Raw genomic sequence first — 12,245 nt, forward strand, 5'->3', positions numbered from 1 at the left:
AATAAACAAGTCTCACCGTTTGGTTCTAACACAGCGGCTGTTCCCGGGTGTGTAAATAAAAATAAATCCCAAATGCAGGTTTCTGCTGTGGAGGAGATGGTGACACAGCTGGACGGAGTGTCTTTAAATGAAAACAGCAGCCTCTGTCCGCCTGCAGACCGAGCCTCCTGTCCGTCCACACTGACTCAGGATGGAAACGGCTGTCTTTATATTCAGCTCGTGCTCCCCGCGCAGGCCCCGCCCCTCTCTTAGCGGCAGCCAGGCAGTTTCTCTGAAACAGAATCGAAAGTGAAACTTTGCTTCGGGAGTCTGTTTCAATTCGTTTGAACTCGCTCCTCTTTGGAGAACTCGAGAAAAGCCGCAAAGCCACATGACCGCGTGGCGTTTACAGAGAAGGCAGGTGACAGGTTCGTGTAATACACCGAGATTTCACTAAATCCTCGCGTGCTGGTTTTGGAAAATGTCCTCTTTTTAATTATTTTTATGTTTTGGGTGGGGGTGGGAGCACAGTTTGTCCACCAGATGCAGATGTTGCACAAAAACGGCTTTTTGTCTATTTCAAAATGAACTGCCCAGACTATAAACAATTAATATCTTACCTGCTGCAGATAGGGCTTTGAACAACTTTAGCTTGGAGGAATAGGCTCAAAATGGCCATTCATTTGTCTTATAGTCAGACATTTTGGAGTTGTACTTTTTCCATCCACTATAGTCCCTCAATTATAGCGGGGGTTACGTTCCAGACACCACCACAATAGGTGAAAATTCGCAAAGTAGGAACGCTATATTTATTTTTGTATTTATATATATATTTTAAAGCTTTATAAACTCTTCCAATACTCTTGCAATGTTCTAAACTCAAACCTAGACAGTTTACCAACATACTGTATATATATGTACTGTACAGTAGGCGTTGGACGACTACATATTTTTTAAAGTCTACTTCAACATGATAACAGTCGCCATCGACTAGTCGCTGTGACATCATAGGAACTCAAGATGCTATGTCATATTTAAAAAGAACTCAAGATGCTATGTCATATTTAAAAAGAAAGTCATTTATTATTTAAAATAGGGAGTGTATATTTATGCTTCTACCATTTATCATACTGCAATTAAGTCACAAGAAAACCAAAGCTATTATTAAGCTGCAAAAGTGAAAGAAGCGTGCGGCACGTAAAAAACAAAACTAAAAACAACGGGGTGGGCGGTGGTGTCCTGCTGTTAGTTTTTTATTTACTCCACCACTGATTAAATAAAAAAATATATACATTTTTAAAAATCCACCACAGGCGGTGGTGGAATCCACATTATTATAATATATAGTTATTATCGTTATTAACGGTCGTAGGTCGCACGCGTCCGCTGGCGTAGCGGCTGGGTCCAGTTAAGCCGCAGGTGGGATGCTGGCAGTGATCCATCTGGACTTTTTTGTACCTTTTTTAACCAGATGGTCAGCGTGCGGTCAAATGGCCGCAAGCAGCTGGTGGTGATCCAAATTGGATCATAAGCCGGCGCATCCGCTGACCCACTCAAGAACCCGACCCGGCCCACCCATCCAGCACATTATTTTGGCTCGGCCAGGCCCGAATTTTGGGTCGGTCTGCGGTTAGAAATGACAGCTCTAAACAGCGGGGCGGGCGGTGACTGCAACTAGTCAACGTGAAAATGAAAAACTCGAGAGATGTCCTAGAATCGACTAGATGTCTAGTCAATTCAAGCCCTACTGTAGAGTACTGCAGAATTTTACCCACCAGCTCTGCAGACCAGCAGCTCAGTTCCGGTTCTGCAGATCTACCCTGCAGCGACAAAGCCCACCACCCCGTCCAGGTTGATGTGTGCGTGGATAATTGAGCTTCAGGAAGCTTCAGGATTATTTGTGACTTTCCTGCCAGTTCTGTGAGCTTCATAGAAAGCGTAGATTTGCGTTGCAAAACTTTCCCTCCATTTCAGCAGAAAGCAGCGTCTGGAAGCACTGTTGGCTTCTGGGTATTGTAGTTCTTTTGACATAAGTTAAAGTATAGTGTTATGGAAAGAAGACTACAAAAATGGCAACACCTGTCCAAAGTTGTTGTTTTTTTGGTTAACTTTATATCCCATACTGTCCCAATCACGTGAGTAATATTAAAGTGGACAATCGTGTGCCGTGTACATCTTACGTTGAAAGACCGCGAAAGAGCGAGTCTGCACAAGTTGAAACACAAAGTAACGAGGGACTACTGTAGTGCCCTAGAAACCGGAAGAGTAGTGTGTGGAAGCTGCACACTACTTTGATCTATAGACCATAATGCATTGCAATGGGTGTTTGGTTTGTGGATTTCGTGCACTCCTAATTGGTGTCTAGCTTGCACATTATCACCAAGAGTGGTGGATTGGAGCCAATTGCAGACAACCATGGAGGAGCTCAGAAATAATATAAAAACGTATTTATTTTAAATAACAAAATAACAGGTCAACGTGGCAGCAGAGCTTACAAAGAAAAGAATACTGGAGCACGAGGAAAACAAAAGATAGGGCCACAAGGACCATGGGGCACCACCCCTATCTCATTACATAAGTGGTTATTAAACCACTTATCAGCTTTCAGTTTGGGCAGTAAAACAGAGGTGAGACTTCTCTCGTCTAGTTCCAGTCTGACGCCACCAAGTCTGACAAATAATTATATGAGAAAACGGAGCAAAATGAAAGTAAAAAAACAGATAACTCAAGTTGGATCTCTTAAGAAATGCTGTCTTAATTAAAGCTAATCAAAAGCTAATTTTACACTCGCTCAGGTCGCATTATTTGAATATTGGCTGTGTGAAAACGTAATGATGCTATAAGGTTTACAAGAACTCTGAGGTCATTACTGTGGAATGTGTTTCACCAGAGCTTGTGGTTCATCTTTTTTCACCTCTTGAAGCAACTTGTTACTGTTTTGGAAGGTGTGGCCAGTGTGGCACAGCCTCACCTAAAAAACGTCAATAACACAATACGTCAGTTTTCATGCTGTATTTAAAGCAGTGAGTATGAATGTGTTAAAGAGTTGAAGCCTGTGTGATATGAAGGTTTAGGAGCTACGACTGAATCACCTCTGTGGACCAGCCTGGACCTCGGGGTGACCAAAAGGAGGTCCAACAGGTCTACAACTGTCCATTCAGGGCCTTGTGTGGCATCGATAAAGCATTAAAGTCAATTCTAAAAGGAACAGGGAACCAATAATAGAAAGTGAGTTTTGGGGTTCGTGTTAAAAGACGAGCTGCAGCGTTCTGAAGTCGAGAGAGGCCGGCCTGACACCAACATACAGAAAATTACAGTAAATTAGTTAGGAAGTGATAAAAGCGTGAATCTGTTCAAAGTCGTTAAAGCATAAACATGATTCTCCTTTAGATAAATGGATCAGTTTTTTTTTTAAAAAAAGGATCTTTTCACTATTGAACTAAAATGTTTCTCAAGATAAACTTTTTTTTTTCTTCTTTCATTTGTTCAAATTTGGAGTTTCGCTGTAGATTTTTTTTTTGCCTCTTCAAATCGAATTAGAAATTCTATCCATAAAGGTCGCCTGTTATTAATTTTAACTGTGTAAACTAATTTCTGTTTCAGATTAAGTGCTGGGGGGGGGGGGGGGGCATTTGTGTGATTGACGTTTTATTTTGAAACGTTTCCTCGAGACGCAACCTCGACCCTCCAGGAGGGGAAAAAGAGGTGACGTAAAAAAAGGCAAGAAACTTAAGAAGAAAAAAAAAACATATTCAGTATTTTTCCACAGAAAATTGACACAAATTCTAAAATTTGTGTGGTTAGTGATTCAGTAAACAAATGTTGCCCCACTTCTATTCATGCACAGGAATCAAGTCAGCTGGCAGAACTGAGTGTCCACCAGAGGCATTTGCAGCTTAGGTTTCTTGTTAATAAAAACAAGAGAACACCCTCTCAGAAATAGGAACGCTCTTACGTTACAGCGCAGCCTCAGTCCCATAAACTGAAAGTTAAGGAAACTTGAGGTCAGCACAGAGTCGTTCATTGTGCGTGAGCTCAGAATGGGTCCGTTGTGCTTAGTTTCAAGAGACCAGACTCAAATGCATTGTTATAGTTCCACAATACTTTAGCTAAAAGCTTTATCTGTGCACGCTGTGCTGTTGTGGTAAAAGTCTTCTGTTGCAAAACGTCTACACAACAGTCAAATGGGTTTTCTCATCAGAAAGAGGCCCGCCGGCCCAGTTTGAGAAATGTTCTGTGAGCTTCTTCAGGATACGCAACCAGAAAAAAAAACCTAAGGAAAAAAACATTTTAGTGAAGGAATCACACAAAACAAAAGAGTTATACATTATATGTTCCATAACATGAAAGGTTTGCCTAAAGGTTTTTTTTTTTTCCCACTATCCTGACTGGTTTGATCTGTTTTAATCATCAGTGTTGAATTTCAGCACTTATTCGGAGGGAGCGGTTTGCTCTGCTCAGCTCTGTGCTTTTTGGTTAATAATGAGTTCAAGGATCCACTCTAGTGAGAAACGTGCCCCAGCTGTTGCGCTTTACTCACTGCTGAGTCAGCTTGCATGTACTTGTCTGCGTGCAACAGAACCATGTGCTTTAGGTGTAAAGATAAATGAAGTGTCTGTGTGTGTGATGCAGCTTTGTAACAATGGTGTACCTTGTTGTTGTTGCACATGATTCTGTGTTTCGTGTTGGTTTGGACTTGCACTCGCATCTCGTGAGTTTCATTTCTGTTGAACATGGGAGTGACTGAAGCAGAGCTAAACCAATCACGTGTCGTCTAAAAACAGGATCTCGTGGACTGAAGATACTGTTTCTCTCGGTTCGTAGCTGTGAAATGATCAAGAGTACGATTTAATTATGTTGGACCCAAACTTTATTCGTAAAGCATCAAGTGCTTTACAGCAGATAATGAACCAAAAAGAATAAGCAAGCAGGCAAGAACCACATACAAGATCATTTTAACGTGTTCCATGTAGAAGACAAATGATAATTAAAACTGCAATGCTGAAAGCGAAAATTCAAAGCCTTTGTAGCAGGTCTTTTCCAACCCGTCACACTTTTGAACACAGTAATCCCTCGCTTCTTTGTGGTTCGTTTATCAGGACTTGCTCTATCGCGGTTTTTCAAAATACGAGTGGACATGACACACAATTGGCTGATTGATGGATGAGCCGCACGATAGGCATGGAATATTTATTTAAAATAAATTATTTGAAATTATTTAGCACCTCCTGCAGCTTTGTGCAGCCCTTACTGCAGGATAAACTTCCTGCTGCAGCTGATCAGCTGTTCTGCGTGCAGAGCGGAGATGTGGGCGTGGCCAAGTGGCTGAGAGCATCTGGAGGCAGAGAACTGAAATCATGACATTCTGTGTCTTTTAGAGTGTTTAGAGTTTAGAAACATTGTTTAGAATATTGGAAGAGTGTGGGAAGGGTTTAAAACGCCTTAATATTTATAAATACTAAAATAAACTACTACTTACTTGTACTACTATTCCTACTTGGAGGTTTTTCACTTATCGCGGGTCTTCAGGGTACGTATCCCCCGCAATAAACGAGGGACTACTGTAGCTGCATATCATTTTGGTGACTTATTGAGATGTGCAGCTGTAAGAATATGTCGTAATATCACCTTTCTGAGCATCTGGCGCTCTAGCACCATAGTTCTTACTGTGGGTCACTGAAGCACCTGTGTGGGGACTTGAAAAGATCAACAAAAAAATCTAAATAACTTTAAAATGGTAGTCAAGCTGAAGCTTACCTGAACTTTTTTGCCTCTTTCAAGGCCGGTCAGTGCGCGGTCAAATGGCCACGTGCAGCTGGTGATTGTATGGCAAGCCTTGTTGCATATAATTGGATCGTCAGCTGCACGCGTCCATTGACGCAGTCAAAAGCCCGACCCGGCCCGTATATTAAGCACATTATTATGGACCGGCCCAGCCCTGATCCAGGCCGGGTGGGGCCGGGCTCTGGGGTCGTGTTAGAAATGACAGCTCTGTCAGCAACCACAGGATATTGTGAACATTCTCATATTTAAACAGTACGTTTACCAAGAACACAAATACACCACTGATCTGCAGCTCTAATGAGACAGGCAGGGCTGGCCAAATAAAATTATATATATATTTTTTGTAAATAATTTATTTTTATTTCAGTCTATAGAAATGGTGTTTCAGGAACCCCAAAACAATACATATTTTTAAACTGGTTCCAGAGTGAAAACTATTTGGAAACGCCACCCTTGCATTTTTGTGTGGGCATAGCGTATGGCATTATTGTTCTCAAAAGCTTGTGTTTTGGCTGCTCACACAAAAATGCAAGGGTGGCGTTTCCCAATTGTTTTCACTCTGGAACCAGTTTAAAAACGTATATGGACTGAAACTAAATGATTAAAGACTGAAATAAAAAATAAACTATTTATAAAAAATATATAATTTTCTTTGGACAGCCCTGCCTGTCTCATTAGAGCTGCAGATCAGTGGTGTATTTGTGTTCTTGGTAAACATACTGTTTAAATATGACAATGTTCACAATATCCTGTGGTTGCTGCTGTCTCAATATTGTGTTGTTACAGAGTCTACATGGCTTTGTAAAAGTACCAACAATGTTTGCATTGCAGTTTCTCTTTTATTGATACATATAGTACACAGTGTAATTGTCTCGCCACATAAAGTACAATTATAAGACTGACAATTTCGACGTCGTCCATTTTCTTCCGCTTATCCGGGGTCGGGTCGTGGGGGTAGCAGCCTAAGTAGGGAGGCCCAGATTTCTTTCTCCCCAGCCACTTGGTCCAGCTCCTCCAGGGGAATCCCGAGGCGTTCCCAGGCCAGCCGAGAAACGTAGTCCCTCCAGCGTGTCCTGGGTCTTCCTCTGGGTCTCCTCCCGGAGGGACGTGCCCAGAACACCTCACCAGGGCGGCGGCCAGGAGGCATCCTAACCAGAGCCCGAGCCACCTCAACTGGCTCCTCTCGACGTGGAGAAGCAGCGGCTCTACTCCGAGTCTCTCCCGGATGATCAAGCTTCTCACCCTATCTCTAAGGGAGAGAGACACCCTGCGGAGAAAACTCATTTCGGCCGCCTGTATCCGTGATCTTGTTCTTTCGGTCACAACCCAAAGCTCATGACCATAGATGAGGGTAGGAACGTAGATCGACCGGTAGATTGAGAGCTTTGTCTTTTGGCTCAGCTCTCTCTTCACCATGACTGACCTGTACAGTGCCCGCTTCACTGCAGATGCTGCACCTATCCGCCTAGCAATCTCACTTTCCATTTTTCCCTCATTCGTGAACAAGACCCCAAGATACTTGAACTCCTCCACTTGGGGCAGGACCTCCTCCCTGACCCAGAGAGGGCACTCTACCCTTTTCCAGGTCAAAACCATGGCCTCGGACTTGGAGGAACTGATCCTCATCATCCCAGCCGCATCACACTCAGCTGCGAACCGCTCCAGCGAAAGCTGTAGATCACGATCTGATGAAGCCAACAGGACCACATCATCTGCAAAAAGCAGAGACGCGACCCTAAGGCCACCAAAACAGATCCCCTTAACACCTTGGCTGCGCCTAGAAATTCTGTTCATAAAAGTTATGAACAGAATCAGTGACAAAGGGCAACCTTGGCGAAGTCCAACTCTCACTGGGAATGAGCCCGACTTACTGCCGGCAATGCGGACTACTTGTCATTTATTCCTAAAACATGGACTTGGAAGAAATTGATGTGTAGGTTGTAGGCTTGGTTTGGACTTAAATGGACTATAAATGGTACATGGACTGTACTTATATAGCATCTTTCTATCTTATTTCAAGACATTCAAAGCGCTTTACACTACAGTCTGTGCCTCATTTACCCATTCATACAGCACTCTACTAGATCTCTACAAAGCTAATTGAACAAATAATTCTAAAGAGACTAATCAGTGCTTTATCACATTCATACACCGATGGGACACACACCAGAGGCATCGAGGGGTTCAGTGTCTTGCCCTGAGACACTTCGGCATGTGACTGCTGGTGGATTCGAACCCCCAACTCTTGCATTGGAGGACGACTTCTCTAACCGCTCAGCCACAGCCACCCATCATAGACAAGAACAGCAGAAGATAATCCGTCAAACTAGGACATGCCAGTGTAGAGCAACAGTTCATGGAGTTATCAGCATAACGTGACATCAGATGACACTCCAGCACGAGAAAACGGCTCATTCATAAATAAAACCATGAACAGAATAGACTATGAGCCTGTATGTTCATGTCATGCCTGTTTTTACAGTAACAGCTTGTCGTAATGGAGACATGGTCATTGCTGCTCTGTCAATGTACCTCTCAACGGAAAAAAATAAAAGTCATCTTCTTCCTGGTAAAAGGGATTTTTTTGAAGCTTACATCCATTTCCTTGTTTAATTTAGCTGGAATAATTAACTTCCCCTTTGGGGATTAATAGAGTACAATTTAAAAAAAAAACTATGCGTTTGTCTAAAACAAATAACCCCAAGGGTACAAAAATGTATCTTAAATTTCTATCACATGGTATCGTACTGTTGGTGCTCAGTTAGTGTTTAATACTCCAATTTACTATTTATGTTTTCCAATAAACATTTTCATGGTTTTGATTGCAAATTATTTTTCAGCCCAGTTTGTTGTACCTGAGCCAGTCATTCCTGAAACATTACAGTGTTATAGTAAAGGGAACTTGAATCCTCCTTCAGTATTTAGTACGTGACAGAATATACTTTCATAATGAGGAAAAATGTGAAGATGAAGACATTCTGACTTACTTTTATTATCAACTTGTTGGCAAGACCATGCTTTCATTTTCATTTATTGAGTTTGTAGTGATGGGAAGTAATCTGTTTATCTTGTAAACATAATGCACACATACTGTGACGGTTATAAACTGTCTGGCTAATAGATGCTATTGTAGAGTTTTATAGCATGGTGGGAATCTCAGACATGTTTAGGGTGCTATATAACTTTTTACGGCTTTTTCTTTTTATTGTTTTGAGGTTTCATTTTTTGTCAGCTCAGTAAATAGCCAATAATCCATCACCCTTTATAATGTCATAAAAATAATGAAGCATAAATAATTACCCTTACAAAAAAGAGAAGAAGAAAAAAATCATTAATATACTTACAGAAATATAAGTTGGCAATTATGATAACACATTAATGATAAGTGTCTGCTTGTCTGCACACAAAACCCAACGAGGAAGTTTCAATAAATGCTAGGAAATGAAGATTTAAATGTTAGGACGCTGATTAGAGCCAACATCCTGCACATTCTGATCATCGAAGTGGACACCCCAACCCGAATACCTTTATTTAAACCCAAAAGGATGTCTTAACCAATTAAACTGTGAGACTTGGCTTGTTTGCTGAGTACATGCTGAGTTTGCCCATCCAAAGGATTTCATCAGTCTGAGGAGCCACAACAAACTCAGTCCCACAAGCAGCACATTCACATAGTGGACCAACCAGTTTGATGGTGATCAGATGGTTTCTGGGGCCCACCCTCTCCTCCCTCGACTCCTCTGAGGCAGCCATAGCCAAAGTGGTTCAAAACATCAACGTTCATGTTCAGTAATGTGATTGTGCTGCTTGTGGGACTGAGTTAGTCGTGGCTCCTCGGACTGATGAAGTTCTTTGGATGAAGGACGGAATCTCTCAACAAAAAAAAGAAACCATCCAGATGTATGGTCCCAGTATGTCATTGTAAACATTAGAGTAATGACATTACAAGAAGTAATAAGATTACAAGAAGCCTTTTCCCACACAAGTCATTGTTTTTGAGTTAAGAATAAAATGTATTTATTAGATGATGTGAAATATATTGAGCTACTCATTTGTACTTGATGCTAAAAAAAAAAACATTTTTTTTTGTTTTTATGTGCTAATAATAGAGCTTATTTTAACTTTTTATGTTTTCAAGAAATAATGTTTGTTTTGAAATATTAAAAAAATATCCAAAAGTTTTAAACAATTGTGAAACTGATTTCAGTGTTGAAAATTAAAATATGTTCTGATGGCACCATGCTTTTTGTTTAGTTTTATTATTATGTTTTTATGTATGTAGAACTGTAATGTAATTGATGGTGACGTGGACAGAAAAAGAATATTGCTGAGAATAACTTAAATATTTATGTTTATCCAGTTCAGGTCAATTTAAGAACATTATTTTCATTTATCTAACAATGTCAAATTGTCTTTGCTGTGTAATTTAAGTACAATCTAACAAAATGCATCAAGTCATTTTAGGTGTGCAATACTTAAGTTGCAGAACTTCACTTGTTTTCTTCAGGTTTAAAAAGATCAATATCAGTATTGAATAATATTTTAAGTAAACCCAACTTACGTTACAAGAACTCAATAAAGTTGAGTTTGTGCACTAATTTATGTTATTACAATATACTCAAAATTATGAAGTTAGTTGAGTTGTACAAACTTAACAATTTTAATTTTTAAAAAAATTGGAAAATTTTGAGGCAATGAGTTTGCATAAATTTTTTTATTAAAGTCCACCTTTTGCATCTTACAGTCACGCGATGTACAAAGATAAAGAATCATTCATCAAATGTTTGTGTTTAAAAGGAACCATTTTTGTCATCTACTCTTTAAAAAACACATATAAGTGATTAACAGATCTAAGCTTGGACTTGTGGGAAAAAAAAAAAACTTTTTGGGAGGCAAAAACCAACCAAATCAACCATAGCGGCAGTTTTGCAACAGCATATGTTTCATTTTATGGTAGTTTAAAAAGTCACTGTACTTTTAACATGTCCTTCAAAGTGAAACAAGAACCAGCAGGCAGTACCGTTACAGTTCATTCGATCCAGTCTTTCCAGCTTTATCTGTCAAAACGTAAATTAGTTTGAATAAGTGGGTCAACTTCCAGCTGAGCTTCACTGAATCTGTAATTATCAGAAGATGGTTGTGACATCACTGTATTGTTTTTGTGTCATACATCAACCAGACATGCTGATAAACCAGTCACACCAATTTGTTTCTGAGCTGTCTGGATCACGTGAGGTCATCTTCCTTATTGACTTTGTGTAATTGTCAATTGTGAAAGCAAAACTTTGTGTATGTGTCCTCCTTGAGATCATGATGTTTCTGGGAAGCACAAAGAAAATCTGGATTTTTACTAGAGGCCGTAAAAACTTCTTGGACAATAATATTCCTGTTCTCTTTGATGTTCTACTAAATTATGACCCCAGGTCATAAATGTCTACCTAACAATGTCTGCTTGACGAAATAAATCCTGTAAAACTATTAGCTGAGTCAATGTGCTACAAACATTTACTGTTTTATTATTATTATTACTTTTGCTATAATGTATGTTTTTCAATCCTCCGAGTCTTTACTGTACTTGATTTTTTTTTAAATCTCTTTTTCCAGATGAGCCACTTGTCAAAGCAGACATCGTATTTTCCAGCATATAAGTCGCACCTTTACGCATAAATTTGCAAGTCCTGCAACTTATACACCAAAGCGACTAATATTCGATGTTTTTCTCTCCATATTTCTAACCCAGTTTTTGACTGACATTTGAAATGTTCATTCATAGACATGAACCAGTAAACATTACCAGTTGCAGCTGCTAGAGGGCGCTCTAGGTTTTTATCTGTTGTTCCTCTACTCCGCTACTGCGTTAATCTTGTTAAATTTATGAAGAAATGCAACAGCGAGTGGTCCCTCTGCGCGCTCCTGCAGCCGCCAGTCATTTCTGAAATGAAGCTGATTTGACCATTAAAGTGCATTTATTATGGAAAAGTTCAACTGAGACACACCTTTACTATAATTTCAAGTGAACTAATAAATGTTTTTAAGCGTTAATCTTGTTAAATTCTTGTTCAAGTCCTCCCGCGGCCGCCTTTTGGCAGCTAATCGATTTCTGGCATGACACCGGTCAATGTTTCCGGGTCGTCAGCAGTGATGCATAATAAATATGACATATTTATGTTTTTTTCTACTTTATTTGACATTTTTGGACTAATGCAACATATACACCGGAGCGACGTATACGGTGGAAAATACGGTACTACATCCTGTATTAGAAATATGCATCAATGGACTCACTGCATACAATAAAACCATTTTTAAAAACGGCTGATTTCACAGTTTATTGTTGCACCTTCATTTGTTAATTCATCTTGTTTGTCCTTGAAACACAAGTCTTTGCTTTTTCTGTTCTCAAATGAAGGAATGAGCCACTTTTAACTTGAGGTATCAGAAACTTTAAACAGAAGCGGCTCTGATAATAATTCATTGTTCCC

The sequence above is a fragment of the Nematolebias whitei genome, chromosome 15 (genome assembly GCF_014905685.2).
Source record: "Nematolebias whitei isolate Nwh7 chromosome 15, NemWhi1, whole genome shotgun sequence".
Taxonomy (NCBI): domain Eukaryota; kingdom Metazoa; phylum Chordata; class Actinopteri; order Cyprinodontiformes; family Rivulidae; genus Nematolebias; species Nematolebias whitei.